Source organism: Chenopodium album, chromosome 11 (genome assembly GCF_948465745.1).
Source record: "Chenopodium album chromosome 11, dcCheAlbu1.1, whole genome shotgun sequence".
Lineage (NCBI taxonomy): Eukaryota > Viridiplantae > Streptophyta > Magnoliopsida > Caryophyllales > Amaranthaceae > Chenopodium > Chenopodium album.
The window spans coordinates 24831279-24856002 of NC_137844.1; the positions used below are offsets into that span (position 1 = coordinate 24831279).

Consider the following 24724-nt stretch of genomic DNA (forward strand, 5'->3'; position numbering starts at 1 on the left):
GTTATTAATTGAAGTGATCACAATATTTTAGAGTTATATGTTGCATTAATATTCAACCAATTTAGCGTAATAATAGTTTGGAGCGAATTGAATCTTTGTTTGTGATGGGACGGAGAACGGTAGGTCGTTGGTCTACCACCCCACCCTATCAAACAAAATTTGTAGCTTAACTAACCCTTATTTAGCATAGTGGCAAGTCAAGGTCGAACCCAAGGGAATGGATATCAAGTGCACGAAGTCTAGATCAAGCTATTTCGGAATCAAGAAGGGGTTTGAGGTAGAACTAAGGCTAACTAGGTATGCAAACTTGTATTAAATCAGTCTAAAACACTAGAGCAATGGATCCACATGCAATCATAATGGAAACGGTAATTTGGGAGGTCAAACCGACTAAGTCAAGCGATATGAAGGAAAATCATCATGTATCCAAAAGAGCATACTAAGGTGGTTCACCTAGAGGTCTAACTAGCGTCAACTACGCTAAACACTACCTAGGGAACGTCACAAAGCACCTCAATCGTGAAATTGCAAGTCTACTAATCAATGGTCCGTATCATAGCAAGCTTACTATGCAATCTAGTGTATTAATCAAAGATGGCCAAACCTCAATTAATCACACACATGCACATGAAATATCAACCAAATTTAATCATATCATCAACTCAATCAATTATCCCCAAATTACACTATTCCATCATTTATACATGCTTCACCATCTCCCTAGCTAGGAAACTACTCACTAGCCATAGAAATGGAAATCAAAACTACAACAATCATCAATTCCATCATCAACATACTTGAATTCAAAGATTAAATCAACAATCAATCAAATCAATCAAAATTAAATCAAAATCCAAATCAATCATCAACAATATGAAAAACTAATGAAATCAACTAAAATCAAACTTGTATTGAAATCAAGAAGAAAATCCTTACAAAACTTTGATCCAAAGATCAAATACAATGAGGAATCCTTGAGCAATCACCAAAAATCATGAGTTTCTCTCTCTAGTTCTTGAGTTTCTCTCTCTAAAATTCTCCCCCAAAAACTAACTATCAAATTCAATCTAAAACTAAAAACTTCCTCCCCCAAAAATAGGTAGAAATAACTATATATACAAAGGAGAGGTCGGCAATGACGCCCAAAAATAGACCCTCGTAAGTGCGGGCGCTCGAAGAAGTGTACCCAGGAATGTGCGCCCGCACAAACCTGATGTGCGGCCGCACACGACAGATGTGCGGCCGCACACGACAGATGTGCGGCCGCACACTCCTTGAGTGCGCCCGCACATAGCTGCAGCTTCCTCCTTTCTTCCTTGCCCTTGCTCACGAGGTGCACGCATCCTAGATGATGATGATGGAGGACAAGGTAGGCAGCAACTTTCTTGAATTTCTTGAAGGAAATGAGCCATGAGGAAGGCATAAACAAGACTTTGAAGCATGCTCCTTGAACCTCTCATTGACTTGAAACTTCTTGCACAAGCTTTAGGCATGAAAATCAATGGAAAACTATAGAAAGGAAGCCCGGGAATTCTTGGACAATCAATTACCACCTACAAGAAAAGATAAAAAGCAAGTAAAAGAGAAAAATAACAAGTAAACTAGAAAAAGACATGAAAAAGAGAAACTAACTACAAAAAGCATAAAATGAAGAAAACAAGAATAAAACTAAGGAAAACTAAAGAAAAGAGAGATAAAATGAAATAAAAATCATCCAAAAAGGAACCAAATGAGTGCCAAAAATGTCACACATCAAATTCCCCCAAGCTAAACTTTTGCTCGTCCTCGAGCAAAACAAAGCAAGAAAAAGAGAGGATGAAAATTTTATTAAAAACGAAAAAGAAAGACTCAAGATAAGAATATACACTAAAACTCATTGTCGTAGGAATCACGGTTGTTTTTAGCTACAACAAGCCCTTTAAACCCCAAAGTCGCCTATGAGGACGAGTGAGGTCTCGTAAGGGTATCCTAAGAGTTTGACCCATAACTCTCCGCCAAACATCAATGAGGCAAACCATAGAATTAAAAGAAAGAAAATGAAATAGAAACGAATCTTTGCGAAATGAATCAACATAAAGACTATAAAGCATGTGAATGACAATCTTTCTCAAGTAGTTAAGGTATGCACGTTTCAAGATATCCAAGGTTGATTGAAACATAGGGTATGCTAGGCATAGGAACTAGTTATCACAATTCACTTTCATCCCAAACAATCTTACCGCGTTCTTCCCACTAGTCTCAAATCTCCCCTTGGTGAGTGTCCCAATGATTCCTCGAAGGAACCGGAAAAGAAATATTTTAAGGCTACTCGACAATCTTGACTATGCATCCCCTTTCCTTAGGCAATGACCCATGATGCCCTCCCCCGAATAGTGACTCAACTATCTAGGTCGAAAGGTCTTTCCCCAAGGTTGTAACGTAAGGCATAAAGGGTGAAGGTAGGCAAAAATTTTAAAATTTGGTGATTTTCCTAAAAGTGAAGCAAAAGGGTGATCAATCCTTAACACCACAATCAAGAAATTACCAAACAAAAACAACACCCCCAAGCTTACTTGAAGCTATACTCACAAAAATATATACAAAAAGCGTACACGCTTCTCCCCCAAGCTAAAATGGAGCATTGTCCTCAATGCTTAGAAAGAGAAAAGAATACATCAAAATATTTTTGAATTCTTACTTTTCACTTTTTTTTTTGTGTTTTTATATTGTAATTGCAAAGTCCTTGCCTTTTGCTAAATTCGGACGGCTTTTATAACTTTTGCACTTATTTGTCCATGCCTTTTATTATAAAGGACGGCTTTTACTCATACTCATTTGCCATTATTCACAAAGAAATCATAACACAATCTTGCTTTCATAAAAACCAAAATTCCAACTTAACCACCACAAACTTCATCTCAAATGATCATATTGCTTCACAAAAATCAAGAAAGGTAGAAAATGAAACAAAAGGTCAAATAACTAAAGATGTGGCTTGAAAACAAAGGATAAGGCTCAAATGGTTGCAAGAAGGCAAATGTAAACCCAAAACAAAAGAAAATAACAAAATATAGTAAAAATGAAAGATACCACCCCGAAAAATGTGCCTTTGTCCTTCCTAGATAGTTCGGTCTCGTGTTTGAGAATCATACATCAAGCTTTATTAGATTAGGTTTGCATAGTCAAGGATCCACGCCGCTCATACAAGGAATGTTGAAGGCTAGAAAAACAAGTAACCTCACAAGGTTGTGGCAAAAACTCACCAATGGTGTCAAATCAACTATAAGAAGCAACTTCCAACATACCACAAACAAGTAGAATCCGGCTTCATGATCCTCCTAGTCAAACCAACTACCCTAGCATACACTATCCTAGAGTCAACCGAACATAATCTCAAACCGTGCATACCTTTACAACCTAGGAAGAAAGTCATGCAAAAGACAAGTCCAATGTACAAGGTTCATCTCAAAAGAAAAGAAATGAAAAATAATGCCTCAAAATCACATCAAAAATAAGAAGAAAAATAAAAGAAAGTAAGATAAAAAAGGTAAAATAAAAGAGAGTAAAAGAAAAGAAATGGAGACATAGGAAAGGAAAACATAGGAGAAAAGCATGCAAAGGACTAGAAAGCATGTTAAACACATAAAAATCCCAATCGACAAACAAGTGATCGATAGACAACAAAGTCACCGATCCCAAACACATTACGTGTTAACAAGCATCCATCCTCGAACCATTCAACTTCTCCTAAACTAATCCTATTCTATGCAACCAAGGAAAATAAAGAGAAAAATAAGAAAGGTCTCACCGGGATTCCAAGCATAGCAAAAATAAACGAAGCAATAAGAAACCACCTCGTAGCATTCCATATCCATAAGCTCTTCAAGGAACCAAGTGAGAAAAAGAAATAAAAGAAACTATGAACAAAGAAAATGGTTAGTAACTTCAAAATAAATAAAAGAAAACAACAAATAAAAGAAAATAAACAAAGCAAGAAGTATATACAACTAAAAGAAAGAAAAGCTAAACTACCAAAGAAAATAAACAATAAAGGAAATAAAATCTTGACAAACTAAAGAACTACTCTAAATTACAAGAGTTGGATTGAAGGGATTTGGATTGAGGGGTTTGGATATAAGGGATCATCAACAACAACATGGCAAGCAAAACAACTCCACAAACAACAAACATCCAAGCAAATAGGGCAAACAAGCTAGCTACAAGGAAAGTAGCCTAGAGATCAAGAAAATGAGGAAACCAAAAAGAGGAATGAAAATAAACATGCAAGCAACTAAGATATGTACACAACAACAACAAGGTCACCGAGCAAGTTACTAGTTCCCCCAAGCTAGATAGAAAATACATCTCAACATCCCGATCAAAACAAAGCAAGTATCAAAAATATGAGGGATGGAGGTAAAAAGCATGAGAAGCTAAAAGGGAACTAATAACTACTACCATCACCACCACCACTCCCACTTGGCCCGGCCCCATCGGGGTCTCTGTTGCGCTCGGAGTCATCGAAGGGATGAGGGTAAGGCTCCCATCCTCCGGTGTACCCCTCGGGCCACCCATAATGCCCCTTGAAAAGATCGTGTTGCCAAGGAGCAAGAGGGGTGTAGGTATCGGGCAAAGTGAGCTCAAAAGGGTGGTTGGGATGGACATGGGGGTAGTTAGGATCCCCCCTATAGTCACTACCACCCGGAGCCTTGTAATCATAGTTACCATGCTCGTCCGGGTAATAGTGACGCTCGGTGTCGGGGTTAGAAGGCCCCGACCAATAAGGATGCCCGAACGAAGGTAGAGGACCTTGTTGGGGCGGGAAATACGGATAGTTAACCGGGGGAGTAATGCTCCCACGGTTAACTTCTGCATCATAAAGTTGTTGTTGTTGTATAAACATACCTTGTTGCATCTCTTGAATACCTCTTATTTGGTCATAGAGGGCCCCAAAGTCTTGATCATACATGCCGTCTACGTGGACTTTTAATCCACTCATTTGCTCACTAAGAGCCTTCAAATCTTCATTTGCAAAAGCATGTTGCCCTTGCTCTTGTTCTTGCTCATGAGGAGCTTGTTGTTGTGGAGAAAAATGTTGTTGTTGTGGATGTTATTGTTGTTGTTGATTTTGTTGTTCTTCCTCATCTTCTTCTTCTTCATCCTCCTCGGAATCAAAGTTGGGATGCCGGAAGGACCTGGGAACATGCCATACATTGTTGGCAATCCTAGCCAAAGAAGTCAAGCTAGGGTTAGGCAAGAAGCACTAATGCTCGTTGCCCATTAGCCACTCATATCTCCCTTCACTAAAACCCTTGGAGATAAATTGGATTTAACCCAATTGTTGCATATCGAGGTAGATGGAATCTGCATCCCCGATCTCCTTACAAAATGAGAGATAATCATCGAGGCGAAGGTGAGTCAAAAGCCTAGTTACCATACCCCCACATGGGATCTCTCCCGTCCTCCTTTTGCGAAGGTCCAAGCAATATTGGGCAAAGATGTAGCCCAAGTTCAACCGGCCCACAAACTCCGGGCGAGTAGATAGCCAAAGGACTTTGAGCTCCAATTTACTCAATTTTCCCATCTCTTGCTTGGGGAACAAGACATAGCCCAATAGACGGTGTACAACCCTAAGACAAGGTTGGTATACGTCCGAGATCTTGGCCTTGTTGGCGATGAACTCACTACCACCGGAGATGTCTTCCCACCAAGAATCTTGATCATAATCCGGGAAGATGAAGTGTTCAAAGTTAATAATATCCCCATGGGGATCAAAATCCAAAGCGGCGTTGAACTCTTCTAAAGATTGGTCAAATATGTTGTTGAACAATTGGAACCGCACCCTATGTACCCCCCCAATGGGTACAAGCTCCAAGGTAGCCAAGAACTCCAAGGTAGGCTCCTTGTAGGTGCGGTAGGCGTCGGCGATGAAAGTTCCCAATCTCAAATTCAAAAGCAATGACCGCACATCATTATCAATCCCCAACTTCAGCATATCGGATTGAAAGTAATGGCGGGTTTGTTTGAGGGTTCTTTCATCTTTCAGATTTTGATAAAAGGCTTTTTGTTTATCGGTGAAATTTTTCTTCTTTGGAAGAGAGGTAGGAGGTCGTGTTTGAGTGGAAGATGGGTTGGAAGTACTAGGCCTAGAAGATGTACTAGGCCTAGTGGAGGTACTTGGGCGGGGAGGTTCCTCGATGCTAACATCGGTTTTTCGCTTTTTGGTGAGTTTCTTGAGGTATTTAGACATTGTGAGAAGTATAGAAGATCACCAACAAACAATCAAGTAGCAAACCAAAGAACCAAGAGCACCACACCCAAATTCACCACTTACTACCAAAATCACCAAACTCCAATTTCACAATTCCCTTCAATCAAACCAATTCCAAACCAATCAACAATATCAATGAACCAAGAAAAATTCCTTTTCAATCAATCCAAGAGCAAACACAAAGCCAATACCGAAATCACCACTTCCTACCAACTTTCCAAAATTTCAACTCACAAGAATTCAACCAAAATTGATGAAAATTGCTACAAAATCAACAAACAACACAATGTCATGCAAAATCAAGCATCAAAAATCACAAAATCAATACTACACTATTCATGCTCATACAAATTTGTAATTCATGCAAATTTATGATATAATTGGCAAAATTAAAGCAAGGGTTAGTGATTATACCATAAAAGAAGCAAGATAAACCAATTTTGAGCAAGCAATTTGAACTCCACACAAAACCCCCAATTTTCGGTCACCAAGAGTAGGAGAGAGAGTGAGTGAAATTTGGGTCAAATTGTGAGGAATTTGTAGTGTAGAAAGATTTGTGAGTGATTTTGAGTGAGAATGGAGTGATTTTGGTGAGGATTTGAGTGATTTTAGATGATGAATGAGAGGGTTGGAGATGCGCACAAGGAGGAGGGTTTGAAGGAGGTGTTCGTGAGGTTTGAGATGAGGAATGAAGGAAATGAAGGGAAAGAAGGAGGAAGAAGAAGATAATAGCACGTTCAGCATCTGTGCGGCCGCACAGCGCTGATGTGCGCCCGCACACGCAGGCTGTGCGCCCGCACATGCCTCGTGTGCGGCCGCACATCCCTTTGCGTGCTCCTTCCTTCTTTTTTCTCAAAAATTTTGATACTTACTGCCTATTTGGGTGCGCACATGAATTATGATGGTGATGAGGAACAACATAGGCAGTAGCTAAAATCATTTTCAAAGTCCTCAAAGTTGAAAATTCATGTACACACCACAAAAATTCACTAAGTATCAATTTCCTCCATTATTCAAAATATGAATTTCCTATCTCACCTCTCTAAAAATTCTTACCCTTTTACCTCAAATTTCGACTAGAATCGAACAAAATATGAATTGTGCCATGAACACCTTCCATCCATCATGCATATTTGTTGAATTCCAATCCCGCAAACGGACACCCTAAAGATCCAAATAAAGGGAAAAGTAAAAGAAAAGACAAAGTAATAAAAGAAACAAAAATGAGAAAATTCAAAAATCAAAGAGAAAGGTTAGAAACTCCGGGTTGCCTCCCGGGAAGCGCTTGCTTAAGGTCCTAAGCTCGACCCTTCCTCCTAATCATGGAGGATCAAAGAACACCACCTTCTTCAAGGTGGTTCATAGAGCAAATTCTTCTTCAACCTTTGGCAACTTCTCATTGTTGCTTGATGAAACTCTCACAAAGTTCTTTTCAAATTCTTCTTTTTCACTTCTCAACTTCTTCCTTTTTCTTGCCTTCTTTGAGTCACGAGCCTTTTTCTTCGGCTTGACTTCAACATCCTTAATCATGGAAGCTTTCTCTTCCTCATGAGAATTAAGCTTGAACCAATTTGGAAAACCAATGTCTTTCTCATCCTTTGGCTTTTGAATCACAAATTCTTCTTCACTAACATCATCAATACTTGCACAAACATCATCAACAATCTCAAAAACATTGTTAGTAGAAGAATCAATCATGCACATACCATCAATGGAACGAGAAAGACTAGCACATGCAATATCTTGGACACAAGATAAAGACTCATGCATTGGTTTTAACTTAAAACTCTCTTCTAATTTCCCACACCTCAAAGTAATTTGACCTCCTTTGACATCTATTAAAGCTCCCGAGGTAGCTAAGAAAGGTCTCCCTAAGATAATTGGAATATGTTCATCCTCCTCAATCTCTAGAACAACAAAATCCACCGGAAAAACAAACTCTCCAAACCTTAAGGGGACATCATCAATTCTTCCCTTAGGAAACTTAATAGAACGGTCGGCCAATTGAAGTGTTATCTTGGATGGTTGAAGCTCACCAAGATCAAGCCGCTTGAAAACCGAGAAAGGCATAATGCTAACACTAGCACCAAGGTCACACAAAGCATTTTCAAAAACCATTTCCTTAATTTGACAAGGGATTGAAAAATTCCCCGGATCCTCCATCTTCCTTGGGAGTTCACCATGGATAAGAGCACCTAAGCACTTCCCTCCTTCCACCGAACTACCCTCATCAAAATCCTCTCTCTCTTTTAAGATCTCCTTAACAAACTTGGAGTACTTAGGCATGTCGGGAATTGGTTCGGTAGAGGATGTAGAATCATGAACATCCTTAAAAGCTTCAAGGAACTTCCCAAATTGCTCATCCATTTTGAATCTCAAATATTTTTGGGGATATGGTAGATCGGGAAATCTCTCTATCTCACTCATCTTTTCACCAACATACTCTTCTCTTTTGTCAACCTCACAATAAATTTCCTTAGACTCAACCCTTTCCACTTCATTCTCCTTAGCACCACTCTCATCTCTTCCCTCTTTTGAACAAGAAACTCCCTCATCAAAATTATTTCCACCACTTGTGGCAATAGAGTACACGGGTTTCTTTGGTTCAACACCTTGGGAAGGCAAAGATGAAGGACTAGCAAAATCCTTAATAGTGCTTGCTAATTGAGTAATTTGAGTCTCAAGCATCTTATTGTGGGTCATCATCTCATTGAATTTCTTATCACTAACCGCCATATAGGTGTTAATGATCTTGGTTTGATTATCAATCAACTCTTCCAAGGTTGTCTTAGGAGAAGAAGGTTGTGAATAGGAATTTTCATTTTGAGTCTTTGGAACAAAACCGGGTGGGGGACCTCTTTGAGCATTGTTTTGAAAATTTCCCCTTCCTTGGTTGTTCCAATTACTCCTATTTTGATTTGAACCATAACCTTGAGTATGGTTACCACCACCATGATTATGGTTTCCATTACCTTGGTTATGATTTACATAACCTTGGTTTTGATTACCATAATTATGATTTTGATTACCATAGTTTTGGCTTTGATTTTGGCTACTATAACCTTGGTTATGGTTACCACGAGAACCTTGATTCCCTTGGTTCCTATAACCACCATTATGATTATAGTTGTCAAAATTGCCTTGGTTTTGGTAATTCCTATTCCATTGGCCTTTTTGATTATCAAACCTTTGAACATTGTTGTTTGACACAAAATTAACATGTTCACACTCATTGTTGTCAAATTCATCAACACATTCATTAGGACAAACACTAGAGTCATGATCATACGATCCACATGCATCACAAAACAAGCAACCCAAAGGCATATTATGTGAAGAGGGAGGGGGTTGAGAGTTAGAAGGAGTACCTCTCCCCTTAAATTGGGAGGGAAGATTAGAAGCTTGAGAAGAGGTAGAAGTGCTCTCCAACTTAGCTTTGATTGCGGTGACTTCCTTTCCTAAGTTTGTCATTTGGGAGGAAAGGTTGTTGATTGCATTGAGATGGTCCACCGAATACAATGAAGATTGCTTGCTTGAAGAGTCTCTCTCCCCATCTTGCCAATCCCTATAATATGTCACCACGTCCTCAATGATGTCCACAACTTCTTCTTCGGTTTTGTTCATGATGGGGCCCCCGGCCCCTCCATCAAGGCATGACTTGCCTTGGGGACTTAAACCGCCATAGAAGATTTGGATCACTTGGTATGTGGGGATTCCGTGGTGAGGGCACTCCCTTTGATACTCTTTGAATCTCTCCCATGCTTCATAAAGGCTTTCACTCGGCCTTTGCTTGAACGCTTGAATCAAGGCTCTTGCCTCCGCCGTCTTCTTTTGGGGATAGAAACGGGACAAGAAAGCCTTTGTAACATCATCCCAAGTTCTCAAGGAGTTGGGCTTCACCTCCTTGTCTAGCCACTCCAAAGATCTTCCTAATAGAGAGAAAGGGAACAACTTGAGGCGGATGAATTCTTGAGAGACCCCATTGACTTTGATAGTGTTGCAATATTTTTCAAATTCTTTCAAATGGTTCAATGGGCTCTCATTCTTAGCCCCACTATATTGCCTTCTCTCAATCAAGGTGATCATTGCCGGCCGGATTTCGAAGTCATTTGCCGGGGTAGTAGGTGGAGCTATTCCACTCTGAAACCTATATGCCCCGGGCACTCCAAGCTCCTTCAAGGCTATTCTAGGATTTTCACCCATTCCTTGTTCTTCTTGAATTTCTTCTTCACTTGAAGAGCTATAAGCCAAGGATCTATTATCCACTCTTCTTAGCTAAAAAACCTGATGTGCGGCCGCACACGACAGATGTGCGGCCGCACACTCCTTGAGTGCGCCCGCACATAGCTGCAGCTTCCTCCTTTCTTCCTTGCCCTTGCTCACGAGGTGCACGCATCCTAGATGATGATGATGGAGGACAAGGTAGGCAGCAACTTCCTTGAATTTCTTGAAGGAAATGAGCCATGAGGAAGGCATAAACAAGACTTTGAAGCATGCTCCTTGAACCTCTCATTGACTTGAAACTTCTTGCACAAGCTTTAGGCATGAAAATCAATGGAAAACTATAGAAAGGAAGCCCGGGAATTCTTGGACAATCAATTACCACCTACAAGCAAAAGATAAAAAGCAAGTAAAAGAGAAAAATAACAAGTAAACTAGAAAAAGACATGAAAAAGAGAAACTAACTACAAAAAGCATAAAATGAAGAAAACAAGAATAAAACTAAGGAAAACTAAAGAAAAGAGAGATAAAATGAAATAAAAATCATCCAAAAAGGAACCAAATGAGTGCCAAAAATGTCACACATCAGTTTGTATTGCTTTGAGGTTGCAAGAATAACTTTTCACTATAAGAATGGAGTAGAAGCCAATACTGGCGAATGTGACATGTCCCTAATCATATATGTCAATTCCCACTTCCTATGAGCTCCAAGCATATTTACACATGCTTAAAGTAGGCGCGCTTTGAATGACGCCTACAATCCCACTCACGGAGCCCCACGCCGAGACTGGTGGAAGTACCCTCACCCGTATCAATGGGCTCGTCTCTCGGTGATCCCCACAATAACGTGAGCCGAAACCTCGACGTCGAGCCATACTAATTATGTTTAACACATGATAACAATAAATTAAAGGTTCTATAGTATCTAAAGTTCTCCTAGCCGCATGATACTATGTTCGTAAAAAAACAGAGTACGTAGTACTAAAACAGAGCATTTTTTTTTATTCAAGCAATAACAAGATTATTTAGCAACTAAAAAATTTCTTGCAATACTATAACAAATATTGTGACAAATTAAGCAATAAAATCAAGTGTTCAACAATGGCAAAAACACTCTTTTCTTCACCAAATTGACCCAAACAAGTCTCAAAATACTAACAAAGCAATATACAAACATAAATAAGCAATTTTATGGCAAGAAATTTGACAAACAACGCAAATTAAGCAAGAATACACTCAGATTTTCCGGAAATTCGTGAGGAAAAATGCACAAAATTCTTCAAAATGAAGAGGAGTTGGAGCAAAAGATATAAAGATTGGCAAACTAGAGATGAAGAGCTGACAGGCTAAAGTCGTATCACCCAATCAAAAATAATTTCTAAAACCACTAACTAAAACAGATAGGGAAGTAGGGTCGAATCCATAGGGAAACGAGTCTTTCTATTCCTAATTAATTAATATAATCTAGATTAGATTATAGGGTAACTAAATTATAGATATGATGAAATTAAACGAAAGGAGATAAAAGTAAGGAGAAATCAATTAATAAAAGCCTAGGGTATAGGTTCACCAATAAGAAATATTCCAGGGTAAAACATAATAGTTAATCATCAATGCATCAATTAATCAAATCTTAAAGGGCTTTCGCTACATATTATAATCACATAATTAATCTACCAGTATTAAATCTCCTCTCTCGAATCTCGACTTAACCATTTATAAATTAACATGCCTATTGAAACTAAGCCTAAATATCAATTCTCATCTCTCGAATCTCGAATCAATATTCCTAAACTCATACATAAAAGATCTGTGCAAATCTAGTTACATAGCATTAAATCAATCAATAGGATATTAATTAAGCATTGACAATCAACACAATAAATTACCATTTCATATTATTTATGGATCCCCACAACCCCTAGAAAGAAAACTACTCACACATAATTAAATCTAAACTAAACAAAGCAATTAAAGAAGACATGATGAATCAAAGAAATAAAATTACTGAAATTAATAGAGATGAAATCGTTACCAAAGTTAACGGAAATAATGAGTTGAATAAAGAACAAAGTTTAAAGTTGTAGAGAGAGAAAATAATACTAAGAGTTTAATTAAGGGGAGAGAGAGAAAAGTTAGAGAGAGTAAGAAGTCGTCCTCAACTCGCTTAAAAAAAGTGTACTTATACTAAGCTAGAAAATCCTAAGTTAAAACAAAGTAAAACGACGCCTAATCTCCCTCCAGAAACACACGCCCGATCGGGCCCGCCTTTTTCCTCGCCCTCCGATTATAGGCAGCCGCCCGATCGGACCCGGCTTTGCTTGGACTTCGATTGGGCTTCACTTCTTAGCCCATTCTGGAGTTCCACTTTGGGGCTTTTATACTCGGTGTCCAATGCTCGGTATCTCATATGTCGAGCCCTTAATCACCGGTTTAATGACTCTAACCGGCCTTGGGCCACGAAAACTGGTCGTGCTCCTCCAATGCTCGTAGTCACTCCATAAAATCCCGGGAAGATGCTCCAAATGTGTAATTCCCTACAAAACTCAACCAACACTACGAAAACACTAGGAAACACAAATTAGTAATAAAAGTGGCTCTAAAGAGCCAAAAACACTACCAATTATGTCCAAGGGACGGGGGTAAAATACTATATAAAATAGACACATCAAACTCCCCCAAGCCAAACCTTTGCTTGTCCCTAAGCAAAGAGCTCATCAATGAATAAATAAATACATGCCTCACGCCAAATAGTCAAAATCAAGAACAATTAATTCAAGCCACCCATATTCTGTAAATTATGTGCACACTACAACTCCCTCACTTCACTAACTATTAGCTCCCCCAAGCTAAGCTTGGGACTACTAACCAATGCGACTTAAATAGGCTTGTAATATGGATAAATAAACAATAAAAAGGGGCACAAGCAACAGCATGGGTAGCAAGAAGGGAACAAATGTATCTACAATCATTTGAAGGTCACCTAAAAGAACAAATGCCTTCGTCCTCCTCAATGTGCATAATATTGAGACATACAAACACTACTCAAAGTTAAAAATCAATACTCAAATTCATTGACATACCAGGAATTAATACACTATTCCTAACTAAGTCAACTAGTCAAGCACTATATTCACCAGTAGTTGGGCAAAATTGACGCATGTTAAGGCATCCGAGCAATCAAACTTCAAATCATGGCTAACCTATCCAAAATGCTCATCATCATATACCAAGAATCAAAACAATTTTCAAGTACGGGGCATAGGGAAGCATGATTTACATTTCATTGGAACGTATTTTTGGATTTTTGATTTTTCAATTTTCAAATTTTTTTTTTATTTTTTTATCTTTTTTTTCAAAGCAGTAAAACAATACTAGAACGCAATAAAAAAAGAAAGAAACCATACCTCAATCCAAAACTCCCCCAAGTCAAAATCAGACAATGTCCTCATTGACTCAGGGATTAGCCCAGCGCGGCAAGGGGGAGGCGCCCCGGATCGGGCGACCTTTCGCCCGATCGGGCGAATATAGGGACAGAAACTTGCTTACCTCGCGCCCGATCGGGCGGTTCCTCGCCCAATTGGGCGATTTTGTGTCCTCGATGAAGCTATTTTACGCTCCCGGTCGGGCGTCATCTCGCCTAGTCGGGCGAAATTTGTCGTATACAGACCTCTTCTCGCGCCCGATCGAGCGAAATTAAGGCCACAATATACCTTCCTCTCGCGCCCGATCGGGCTCGACTTCGCCTGGTCGGGCAGATCTCCCGTGGATTAAGTTGGGGGTTCATTACGACTACTTGCAATGGGCACCTCTTTGGCCTTAATTTTCCTTGGTACCTCACTTGACTGAGCTATTGTTACTTGATCAGGTGGAACTCTTATTATAGGCTCAGTTTCCGCAGCTTGTTTACTTGTCTCCACTTCCTCATCTTCAAAACCAAGCCCTTCACAGTATAGGGCTCTTTCTATTGCATCCACTTCCTCTTTCCATATGCTAGTTTTTCCTGTAGAAGATGTAACACAAGATACCGCCTCCAATGGATCTTTAACAAGAGCTTGGGGCTTATTAGAATAATTATCAACCACATCAATACTAAAACATTTCTCCTCTGTCATGGGGCTTTTACGGGCATTATTCAAAATGAAAATAATTTTATCATCCCCTACTGATAGTGTTAGTTTACCACATTTCACATCTATAATTGCTCTTGTAGTATTAAGAAATGGTCTACCCAAAATAATTGGAGTTTGCAAATCCTCAGCCATATCAAGAACAAGAAAATCAACAGGTATATAAAATTTACCTACTCTGACAGGAACATCCTCTAAAACACCTAGGGGGTATTTAAAAGAACGGTCGGCCATTTGCAGAGTAATATTAGTAGCTTTTAATTTCCCCATATTTAGCTTGGAACACACACACGATGGAATGACACTAACGCTAGCACTCAAATCACATAATGCATTATCAATCATTACATTGCCAATATGACAAGGGATGGAAAAACTACCCGGATCTTTCAGTTTAGGTGGAGATTTATTTTGTAGTACGGAACTACTTTCTACAGTAAAAGCGACTGTCTCTACCTCACTAATATACCTTTTTCTAGTCAATATTTCCTTCATGAATTTAGCATATGCAGGAATTTATGTAATTAGTTCTGTAAAAGGAACCGCTACCTGCAAATCTTTAACCATCTCCAGAAACTTACCAAACTGTTTATCCAAATTTGTTTTTAAATGTCAATTGGGGAATGGAAGTTTGATAACTGGCTTTGGAGCATTACTGCTCTTATCTGGAGCTGCTACCTTACCTGGAGTTGTACCCTACAATGTATTATCAAAAATATTAGTACTACCCTTGAGCCCTGTAGGGCTATTAGCAATATTGTTTGGCTTAACAGAATCAAGATTAGCATTTTTCATTGAAACAGGTTCATCAACTCTGGACATAGGAGGCTCATCATAGTGGTAACCACTTCTCAGAGTAATTGCAAAATCTTAATCTGTAGGTCTGGTTGGCTGCGATGGTAGGGCTCCCTGTTGACGGGCTTGTAGAGTAGAGGAAACCTGCGCAATTTGATTATCTATGATTTTATTATGGGCTATGATTCAATCAATTTGCACATCTCTACTCTCCATGTGCTTTTGCATACTAGCTAGCATCGCTATAATTTCTGTCAAAGCAAGGTCAGAAGATGAGGAGGGTTGTTGTGGTTGGTTTTTCTGGCTAGCATTGGGATGGTAATATTTCTGCTGTGGTTATTGTGGTGCCTGTGACTGTTGTGGAGGTGGCGAGTTTTGAACATTGGTGCTCTGGTAGGAAAGATATGGATGGTTTTGGAAACCAGGATTGTAGCTGTTGGAGTATGGGTCATTCTGCCTATAAGCTTGAAAGGCATTAACTTGCTCCACGGAACTCCTGTAATCTTGTTCCCAATGACCTACACTTCCACAATTTTCACAGAAAGCATCATTAGAATTATTATTAATAGTAGAAACATTAGCTATATTTGCAGTGCTAAGATTATCTAATTTCTGACAAATAGAGGTTAATTGAACTTGCAAAAAGGATACAAAGTCAACACTATGTTTCCCTTTGTTAGCAAAACCTCTAGGATTCCCATATCGGGAATTGTGAATTGCCATATCCTCGATAACCTGACCTGCATCATCAACATTAAGATTCATAAACCTCCCACTAGCTGCAGAATCTAAAATTGTTCTAGATGAATTTCCAATCCCATTATAAAAGGCTTCGATCAATTGCCACTGTGCTAAATTATGGTGGGGACGCTCTCTCTGCAGATCCTTGAATCTTTCCCAAGCCTCATATAAAGTTTCATCTGGCTCTTGGGCAAAGTTCTGAATTACGCTTCTTAGCAAAGCTGTCCTCTCTGCAGGGTAATATTTATCAGAGAAATTCAAAACAAGAGTTTCCCAATTAGTTATACCAAGTGAAGTTCTATTCAATCCATTATACCATAATTTAGCTTTTCCACATAAAGAAAAAGGAAAAAAAATCTCCCTGATTTGGTCTTGTGTGACCCCAGCTTGCCTGATGGTATTACAATATTGACAATAGTCTGCAATATGAAGATTTGCGTCTTCACCCTTAGCCCCACTAAATTGCTTCCTTTCTATCATTGTGATAAATTGGGGTTTAATCTCGAATTGGACTCCATCAAGAGCCGGAGTAGGAGTAGGTGTGGAAAATCGGTCAGCGACGGCTGCGAATAATCCGCTGAGCTTCTTAGGTGTTGTCATCTTTGATTTTGAATCTGAAGGAACTTCTGAATCACTAGAATTAGTTGGAGGGTCTTAGTGATTATCGTTATCCCCAGAACCCGCCAGGATTTGCCTGTAAAGATTCTTTTGTCTATGGAAAGAGCGCTTGATTTCAGGATCGAATGGAATATAACCTGATCTGGAACACCTGGGCATAAAACGAAAACTAGACGACAAATATGAGAAATGCCCCAAAAAACTCACGTTCTCTGGGACGAAGGAAAATAATCTAGACTACCAAAACAATTAGAAATAAAAACGAAAACCGTTTCCCCGACAACGGCGCCAAATTTTGACAAGCTAAAGTCGTATCATCCAATCAAAAATAGTTCCTAAAACCACTAACTAAAATGCATAGGGAAGTAGGGTCGAATCCACAGGGAAACGAGTCTTTCTATTCCTAATTAATTAATATAATCTAGATTATAGAGTACCTACATTATAAATATGATGAAATTAAACGAAAGGAGATAAAAGTAAGGAGAAATCAATTAACAAAAGCCTAGGGTATAGGTTCACCAATAAGCAATATTCCAGGGTAAAACATTATAATCAATTATCAATGCATCAATTAATTAGATCATAAAGGGCTTTCGCTACGTATTATAATCACATAATTAATCTATCGGTATTAATTATCATCTCTCGAATCTCGACTTAACCATTTATAAATTAACCTGCCTATTGAAACTAAGCCTAAATATCAATTATCATCTCTAGAATCTCGAATCAATATTGTTAAACTCATACATAAAAGATCTGCGCAAATCTAGTTGCAAAACATTAAATCAATCAATAGGAAATTAATTAAGCATTGACAATCAACACAATAAATTACCACTTCATATTATTTATGGATTCCCACAACCCCTAGGGATAAAACTACTCCCACATAATTAAATCTAAACTAAACAAAGCAATTAAAGAAGACATGATGAATCAAAGAAATAAAATTACTGAAATTAATAGAGAAGAAATTGTTACCAAAATTAACGGGAAATAATGAGTTGAATCAAGAAAAAAGTGTAAAGTTGTAGAGAGAAAAAATAATACTAAGAGTTTAATTAAGGGGACAGAGAGAAAAGTTAGAGAGAGAGAGAGAGAGTAAGAAGTCGTCCTCAACTCGCTTAACAAAAGCGTACTTATACTAAGCTAGAAAATCCTAAGTTAAAACAAAGTAAAACAACGCCTAATCTCCCTCCAGAAACACGCGCCCGATCGACCCCGCTTTTTTCCTCGCCCTCAGATTATGGGCAGCCGCCTGATCGAGCCAAAGGTTGCCCGATCGGGCCCGGCTTTGCTTGGACTTCGATTGGGCTTCACTTTTTAGCCCATTCCGAATTTCCACTTTGGGGTTTGAATACTCGGTGTCCAATGCTCGGTATCTCATATATCGAGCCCTTAATCACCGATTTGATGACTCTTACCGGCCATGGGCCACGAAAACTGGTCGTGCTCCTCCAATGCTCGTAGTCACTCCATAAAATCCCGGGAAGATGCTCCAAATGTGGAATTCCTTACAAAACTCAACCAAAACTACGAAAACACTAGGAAACACAAATTAGTAATAAAAGTGGCTCTAAAGAGCCAAAAACACTACCAATTATGTCCAAGGGACGGGGGTAAAATACTATATAAAATAGACATATCAAGAGCGTCGATTTGCAAGAAGTTTGAGCGAATTTTGTTGAGAAACAAGCAAGAATGAGCGAAATGAAGAATCTAGAGAATTCGAGCGAAAACACGAACAACAGCGAAAATGAGGAAGAAGGGGTTTAAATCTAGAAAACGCGACAGTATTAGGACGAGATAAAATTATCGCGTCACATAGCACATAGCGACACACGTTAGACTCTTTCCTTCGGCGATGAACTTTCTATGCTCCATAAGGAGCTTATGTCGACCTTACTCGGCATTTTGGGTTCCTTGGTATGCTATTTAGTCCCTAAAAGAATTTGGCATGATTAGCAGTCAGCTCGATTAGTGATCAGCCTGACGACGATCATCTCATTACAAGCATCGAGGTATTGGTTCACAAGGAAGCACAAGCGCTAAAGTACCGACTTATTACATCAAAAATGCATCGAGATACTAGTATGGCGAATTACACCGAAGGATTGGGAGAGCACGCATTCAACAATGACAAAGCATCACTAAATTAAGGATCACAAGGTATCGAGGTCTTCGATGACTTTTACTAGAGTGTGAAGGTTGTCAATCAATTGGTCGAGTTAAGGTAATGGCGATATTCTGAAGATGGAGACATACAACGGTCTTCGACGATGTCCCGAGGTACAGAGGAGATTGTCTACAGCGGTGAGGTACTGCCATGGTGAGGTACGGCCACAAAACTGAAGATGGCGAAATACAGTCACCTTCAACGGTGTTCCCGAGGTACTGTGGAAGATTGTCACAATAAATGAAGATAGCGAGGCACTGTTACCTTTAGATGGTATTCACGAGGTATTGTGGAAGTCATCACAACAAAATACAACAACAAATCGGTTACTCCAAAGATGTGTGCTCGACAGTGCAAGAGACGCGTTTCTAACTCTTTTATCTATTTAATTAATGCTAGTTTGCTAGTATCGGCGTTACAAGAATGATTTAGGATTGCAGAACGTTCTGAATTATTCTCCGTCCCTATCGCTACTTTGACTTTTGTTTTCGAAACTTATGTTTCTCCAAACTCAGTCAAAGTGGGGGCTTCTGTAGACACCTGATTATGTTTCTCCAAAAACCAAACCCAATGATGAGTACTTTTCACGTCAGTCAATATTGAGCAAGGTGAAATGTTTTAACAAGAATAATTCATTTCTTATTTCGAAAATCATTCATTTCGTATCCTATTTATGAAAAACATACAATCCAGTTTAGTTTGGTCCATAATATGGATCCAATAATTGTGTAGTGGGATAGGGCTTGAAAAGAGCTTTCCAACGATATAAATATAAGCCCAATTCCGAGTTATAACGAGGAAGTTATGGCCAAAATACTAAATTAGGCCTAAAACAAGTTTTATGTATGGCCCAAGGATCTCGTGGAGGGTCCATTAATAATGATTGTATTCCTAAAGTCATTAGGATTTATCTTAGTCTTCTAGAATTTTTTAGAAGGTTATTTTGAGTTCTGAAGGGATTAGGATTGATAATTATAATTATTATTGATTTTGAAAATATAAAGAATTCTATTTAGAATAAAACAAGTGTTTTAAAAGAATTAAATCAGATTTAATAAAAGATAAGTACGGACTCTACTTAAACCAATTAATTTAGAATAAGGACTTCGTACAAATTTATCGTACAGCTTCTATCGCGTCGCACTAAGTCCATCGCGCCACGATAGGGTTATCGTTGTGCGAGAGAGCCATCGCGTCACGATGGAGCCAGCTTTACTCTGAGTCAAATTTTGACTCTTTTCTGATCGTTTTTTGTCGATTTTTCTTTATAAATGGGTTGATTTCCTCGTTTTCAATTCACCCACAATCATCATCCCTTTCTCTCTCTAAGTTAAATCTTATTCATTCTTTCTTTCTCTTGAGTTTTTAAGCCGTTCTACACCGTTTACAAAATACACCATTCCTCATTTACGAGTCTTAGACGCCCCTAACCAAGCTCGAAGTTGCCTTAGACCTCGTTGTGAAAGGTTGATAGTTGTGAGGGTTTGGCCCCAAATCTAATTTCAATTAATATTATTAATATTTGATTTAATATTTTCATTGAAGGTACTAACGTGTGTATTATTTTGATAGAAAGAGGTACGAGGCATCAAAGTAATTAATTAGATTACTTCTTAAGTATTCTTTTGATAAAGAAATCATTCTTAGATTTTATTAATTCCTAGTATCATGTTAGGATGCTTTTATTGCTTTCTAGTATCATGTTAGAGATAAATCTTTGATTTTTAATATTTAGTGACATGCTAGGATTTGTTATTAATCATGTTGGTATCATGCCTAGGATCTTGCTAATATCATTATACTTTAATGAGATTGTTTTTATAATGATGATTTGTGGAGTTAATATTGTTAATATTATGTTGCTTGATATTATTATTGTTATTGCTTGATCACACCCTCTCTTGCAGGTTTAAAGGGAATTTGTACTTGAAATCACGTTTAATAAAATAATTAATAATTTTATTTAGGCTAATATGATTTTAATTCAAGTAATCGCCAATAATAGTCTTATTTGTGCATTAATAATCAACCAACATAGATTAAATAGGTTTAGGATTAATATATTGATTGTATGTTGATCGAAAAGCGCACATGAATATGAGAAGAACAAAGTAGAGGCCTATTTAGGGCAGGTTCAATCTCTTTTAGGTTCGATTTGTACCTTCATCCCAGAATATCCAGTCATGGTTCAGGACCACTATGGATTTAGCGATCTCTGTGATCACCACTATGCTTAAATGCATGATCATATTGGGGCTCAAATTTGATGCTTCAAATATTCATTACATTAAGCTAGTGGTCTCTATGAGTAAAAAAATAGAAGAATCACAATCCAAACAAATCGATAATTGCAATTCCTAAATTAATGGTCCGTATCATCAGAAATCACAATGCAATCTAGCATAATTCTGAAGGCCTAATCAAACTACACAAATGCAAAATTACATTAATCACTTTAATCTCAACAATCAATCAACATAATCCCTAAATTAATCACAATCAATCATACAAGTTTCATCTAATCCCTACCCAAACAACTACTCAAGAATCATCATCAAATCAACTAGTTAGAGAATAAAATCAAGAATCAACAAAATATAAAGAACATTTACACTAATCAAAATCAATCATAAAAAATAAATCAAACAATTATGAAATTAACCAACGCAAAAAAATGAGATAGAGTAAGAAATGCTCATTGATAATATAGAAAATCTTCAATACAATTGTCACCCTTGTATCATCAATCTCTCAAATCACCATTAAAATCTCTCACTTTCTCTCTCTAAATCTCCTAAACTAACCCTAAAACTAGAGAGAGAAACTCTTAACTAAGCTAAAATTATGAGGAAAATTATGTCTAAAAAACTTATCCAAAATTGGTTATAAAAATGTATTTATGAGTTGCTGAAAATAGAAAACCAGAAAATCCGAAAACCAGGGAGATGCAGTCGCGCACTAGATGCGCGCCCACGCTGTTCAGAGCTACGCACCAGTACAAGGATGATGCGCGCCGGTGTAATTTGAGGATGTCGTGGCGCGGCGCTGCTCGTTTAGTATCGACCTTGGGTTAACCTAGATATTATTCTAAAGGCTTTGGACCTCTCTTCGCACCGTGTCCTCTTCTTAAGTACCTACCGTCTGATGAGTGTCATTTATGGCACTCTTAGGCTAGGTTTTCTTTGTAGTTTTATGCTCGTTTTTAGTCTTTTATGTCGTGGTTTTGCATAATAATGCTTGTTGGCGTGTTTGTGTGTAAGTTTAGAGAAATGTGTGCTTTTAATGGTTTTCTTTCTATTTTATTCATTTCTCGGTTATCTTTTCTCGCTTCTTCGTTTCTTTGACATGTTTTGTAGGTGTGTTGAGTTTCCCGAGGTTTAATTGTCAAGGAGGAAGCTCGAGCACAATCAAGGAAGTTGATGGAGCTGAGTTTGGGAATCCAGACATGCTATTCAAGCTAGCTCTGCAAGCACAAGGACCTTTTAAGCAATGCTTTCCTCGAAATGTTCGAGTGCTTGGAAGATAAAAGAGATGCCCTTCTCGCGGGCATAACCTCAAGTGCACCAATGGGGATGCTCGAGAGCGCGGAGATCGATCGAGCAAGCGAACGAGGCAAGGCCACTAGCACAAAGCAAGGGTGCGAGCGCGCGACATAGGTGGTGCGTGCGCGTAGACCAAGCTATGCGCACATGCGGCCTGGGTGGTGCGCACGCACCAGGTGCCCCATTCCCCTTTGTCGATTTTCTATTTATAGCTTTAGATTTTTCTTTTTTTGGGGGGTGACGACTTATTTTGTACTTGACACTTATTTTCCAGAATTAGAAGAGAGAGAAAGTAGAGAGAGAAGCTTAGGATTACTTAATTGTACTTGAATTTGATCTTTAATTTTAACTTGACCTTGGATTTCTTCTTCAAATCAATGAAAGTTTGTGATATTTCTTTCCCTTGAATTTACTTTTATTGCAATTTCCTTTTATTCTTTAATGTTTGATTTGAATTGGAATCTTTGTTTGAGAAATTGTTAAATGATTGATTTTCTTCTGGATTAAGCTTGAAATGAATATGTTTGTGATTCAATTTGTTTTGTTTTTCAATTTCACCATGATTAGTGAGTAGATTAGTTGCTAGGGAGAAGGGGAAGCTTGCTCAATTGATGATTTTTGCTAGTTGATGATACTTGATTGATTGAATTGTTGCAATTAAATTGATTGACATAGTTGTGTATGGGATTAATTAGACTAGGAGTGATCAACCTATAAGATTAATCTAGATTGCATTGCAAATTTCAATGACATGAACCCTTGATTTGAGAATTGCTTTAATTGATTGAATTTTATTGTGATTTTCCTAGTTAGACATTCATAGTGAACCCTAGCTTGGCTTATAGGAGATAGCTTTTGGATTCCTTTGGTTGCAACTATTGTTTGTCCTTTGTAATGATTGAATTGATTGAGTGACCCATCAATTAGCATAATCATTGAGCTTGCATGTGGAACGTATATCCCTAGTGTTTAGTATATTGAATTTCTCGATTTATCTAGCTTTCTCGATACCTTAGTTACCAACCATAACCTTTTACATTCTTCGAAGTAGCTTAACATAGGCTATAGCTTACACCTACTCATTCCTTTGGGTTCAACCCTTGACATACCATATACTCGTATTACGTTGGTCGAGTGTTTACAAATTTAGTTTGGCTCTAGGAAAGGGTAGAAAACGACCTACTTTTTCTATGTCAAAAATAGTGTCGTTGCCGGGGAATGATATTGGTGCTTTGTTATAGTTGTTGAGTATTTTTCATCTTTAATTGAAAATACAAAAAGATTTTTCTTTTAGGCTACACTTGTAGCCGTGCTACTAATCATTTCTTTTTAGATTGTATGCATAGAGCACGTGGTCATTCACTAGTGCCATTTGATCTGGAAATTGAGAGAACTATTGCAAGGTTAGGGGTTGCTACACGAGCTTTGAGTCCTAGCACTTCAAGTGAAGAAGAACCACAACAAGAGGAACAAGCAAGAATGGGATCAAATCCAAGGGTGGCGTTGAAAGAATTGGGGATTCATGGTGTATATAGATTTGAGAGTGGAATTGCTCCACCTACAACACCGGCGAATGACTTTGAAATAAGACCGGCAATGATCACTTTGATAGAGAGGAGACAATTTAGTGGGGCCAAGCATGAAAGCCCGCTAAACCATCTCAAGGAGTTCAAAAAATATTGTAATACTATCAAGGTGAATGGAATTTCCCAAGAATTCATCCGCCTTAAGCTTTTTCCCTTTTCCCTCATAGGGCGTGCCTTGGAATGGCTAGACAAGGAGGTCAAGCCGAATTCTCTAAGGACATGGGACGAAGTGACCAAGGAATTTCTATCCCGCTTCTATCCACAAAAGAAAATGGCGGAGGCTAGAGCTTTGATTCAAGGTTTCAAGCAAAAGCCTAGTGAGAGCCTCTATGAATCATGGGAGAGATATAAAGAGTATCAAAGAGAATTTCCTCACCACGAAATTCCTACTTACCAAATTATTTAAATTTTCTATGGAGGCCTTAGTCCTCAAGGAAAATCATGTTTAGATGGAGGAGCCCGAGATCCTATCATGAATAGAACGGAAGAGGAAGTGGTAGAAATAATTGAAGATGTAGTGAGGTATAATAGACATTGGCAAGATGGAGAAAGAGAGTCAACTAGCAAGAGTAGCTCTTTGGTGTACTCGGTTAATCATCTAAATGCAATCAACAATCTATCCTCACAAATGACAAACTTGGGGAAGGAGATGTTCTCTA

General features: G+C 38.4%; 1 non-coding gene and 1 pseudogene across 1 annotated transcript; one reads left to right on the forward strand and one right to left on the reverse strand.

Moving 5' to 3' along the window:
- The first annotated feature begins 9962 nt into the window (after positions 1 to 9962).
- Positions 9963 to 10061, forward strand: LOC145569627 (small nucleolar RNA R71; annotated as a pseudogene).
- Positions 10062 to 24343: 14282 nt separating this feature from the next.
- Positions 24344 to 24449, reverse strand: LOC145569677 (small nucleolar RNA R71). Its single transcript, XR_014096236.1, has one exon. It is a non-coding gene; the product is annotated as a small nucleolar RNA R71 (small nucleolar RNA).
- Between the last annotated feature and the right edge of the window lie 275 nt (positions 24450 to 24724).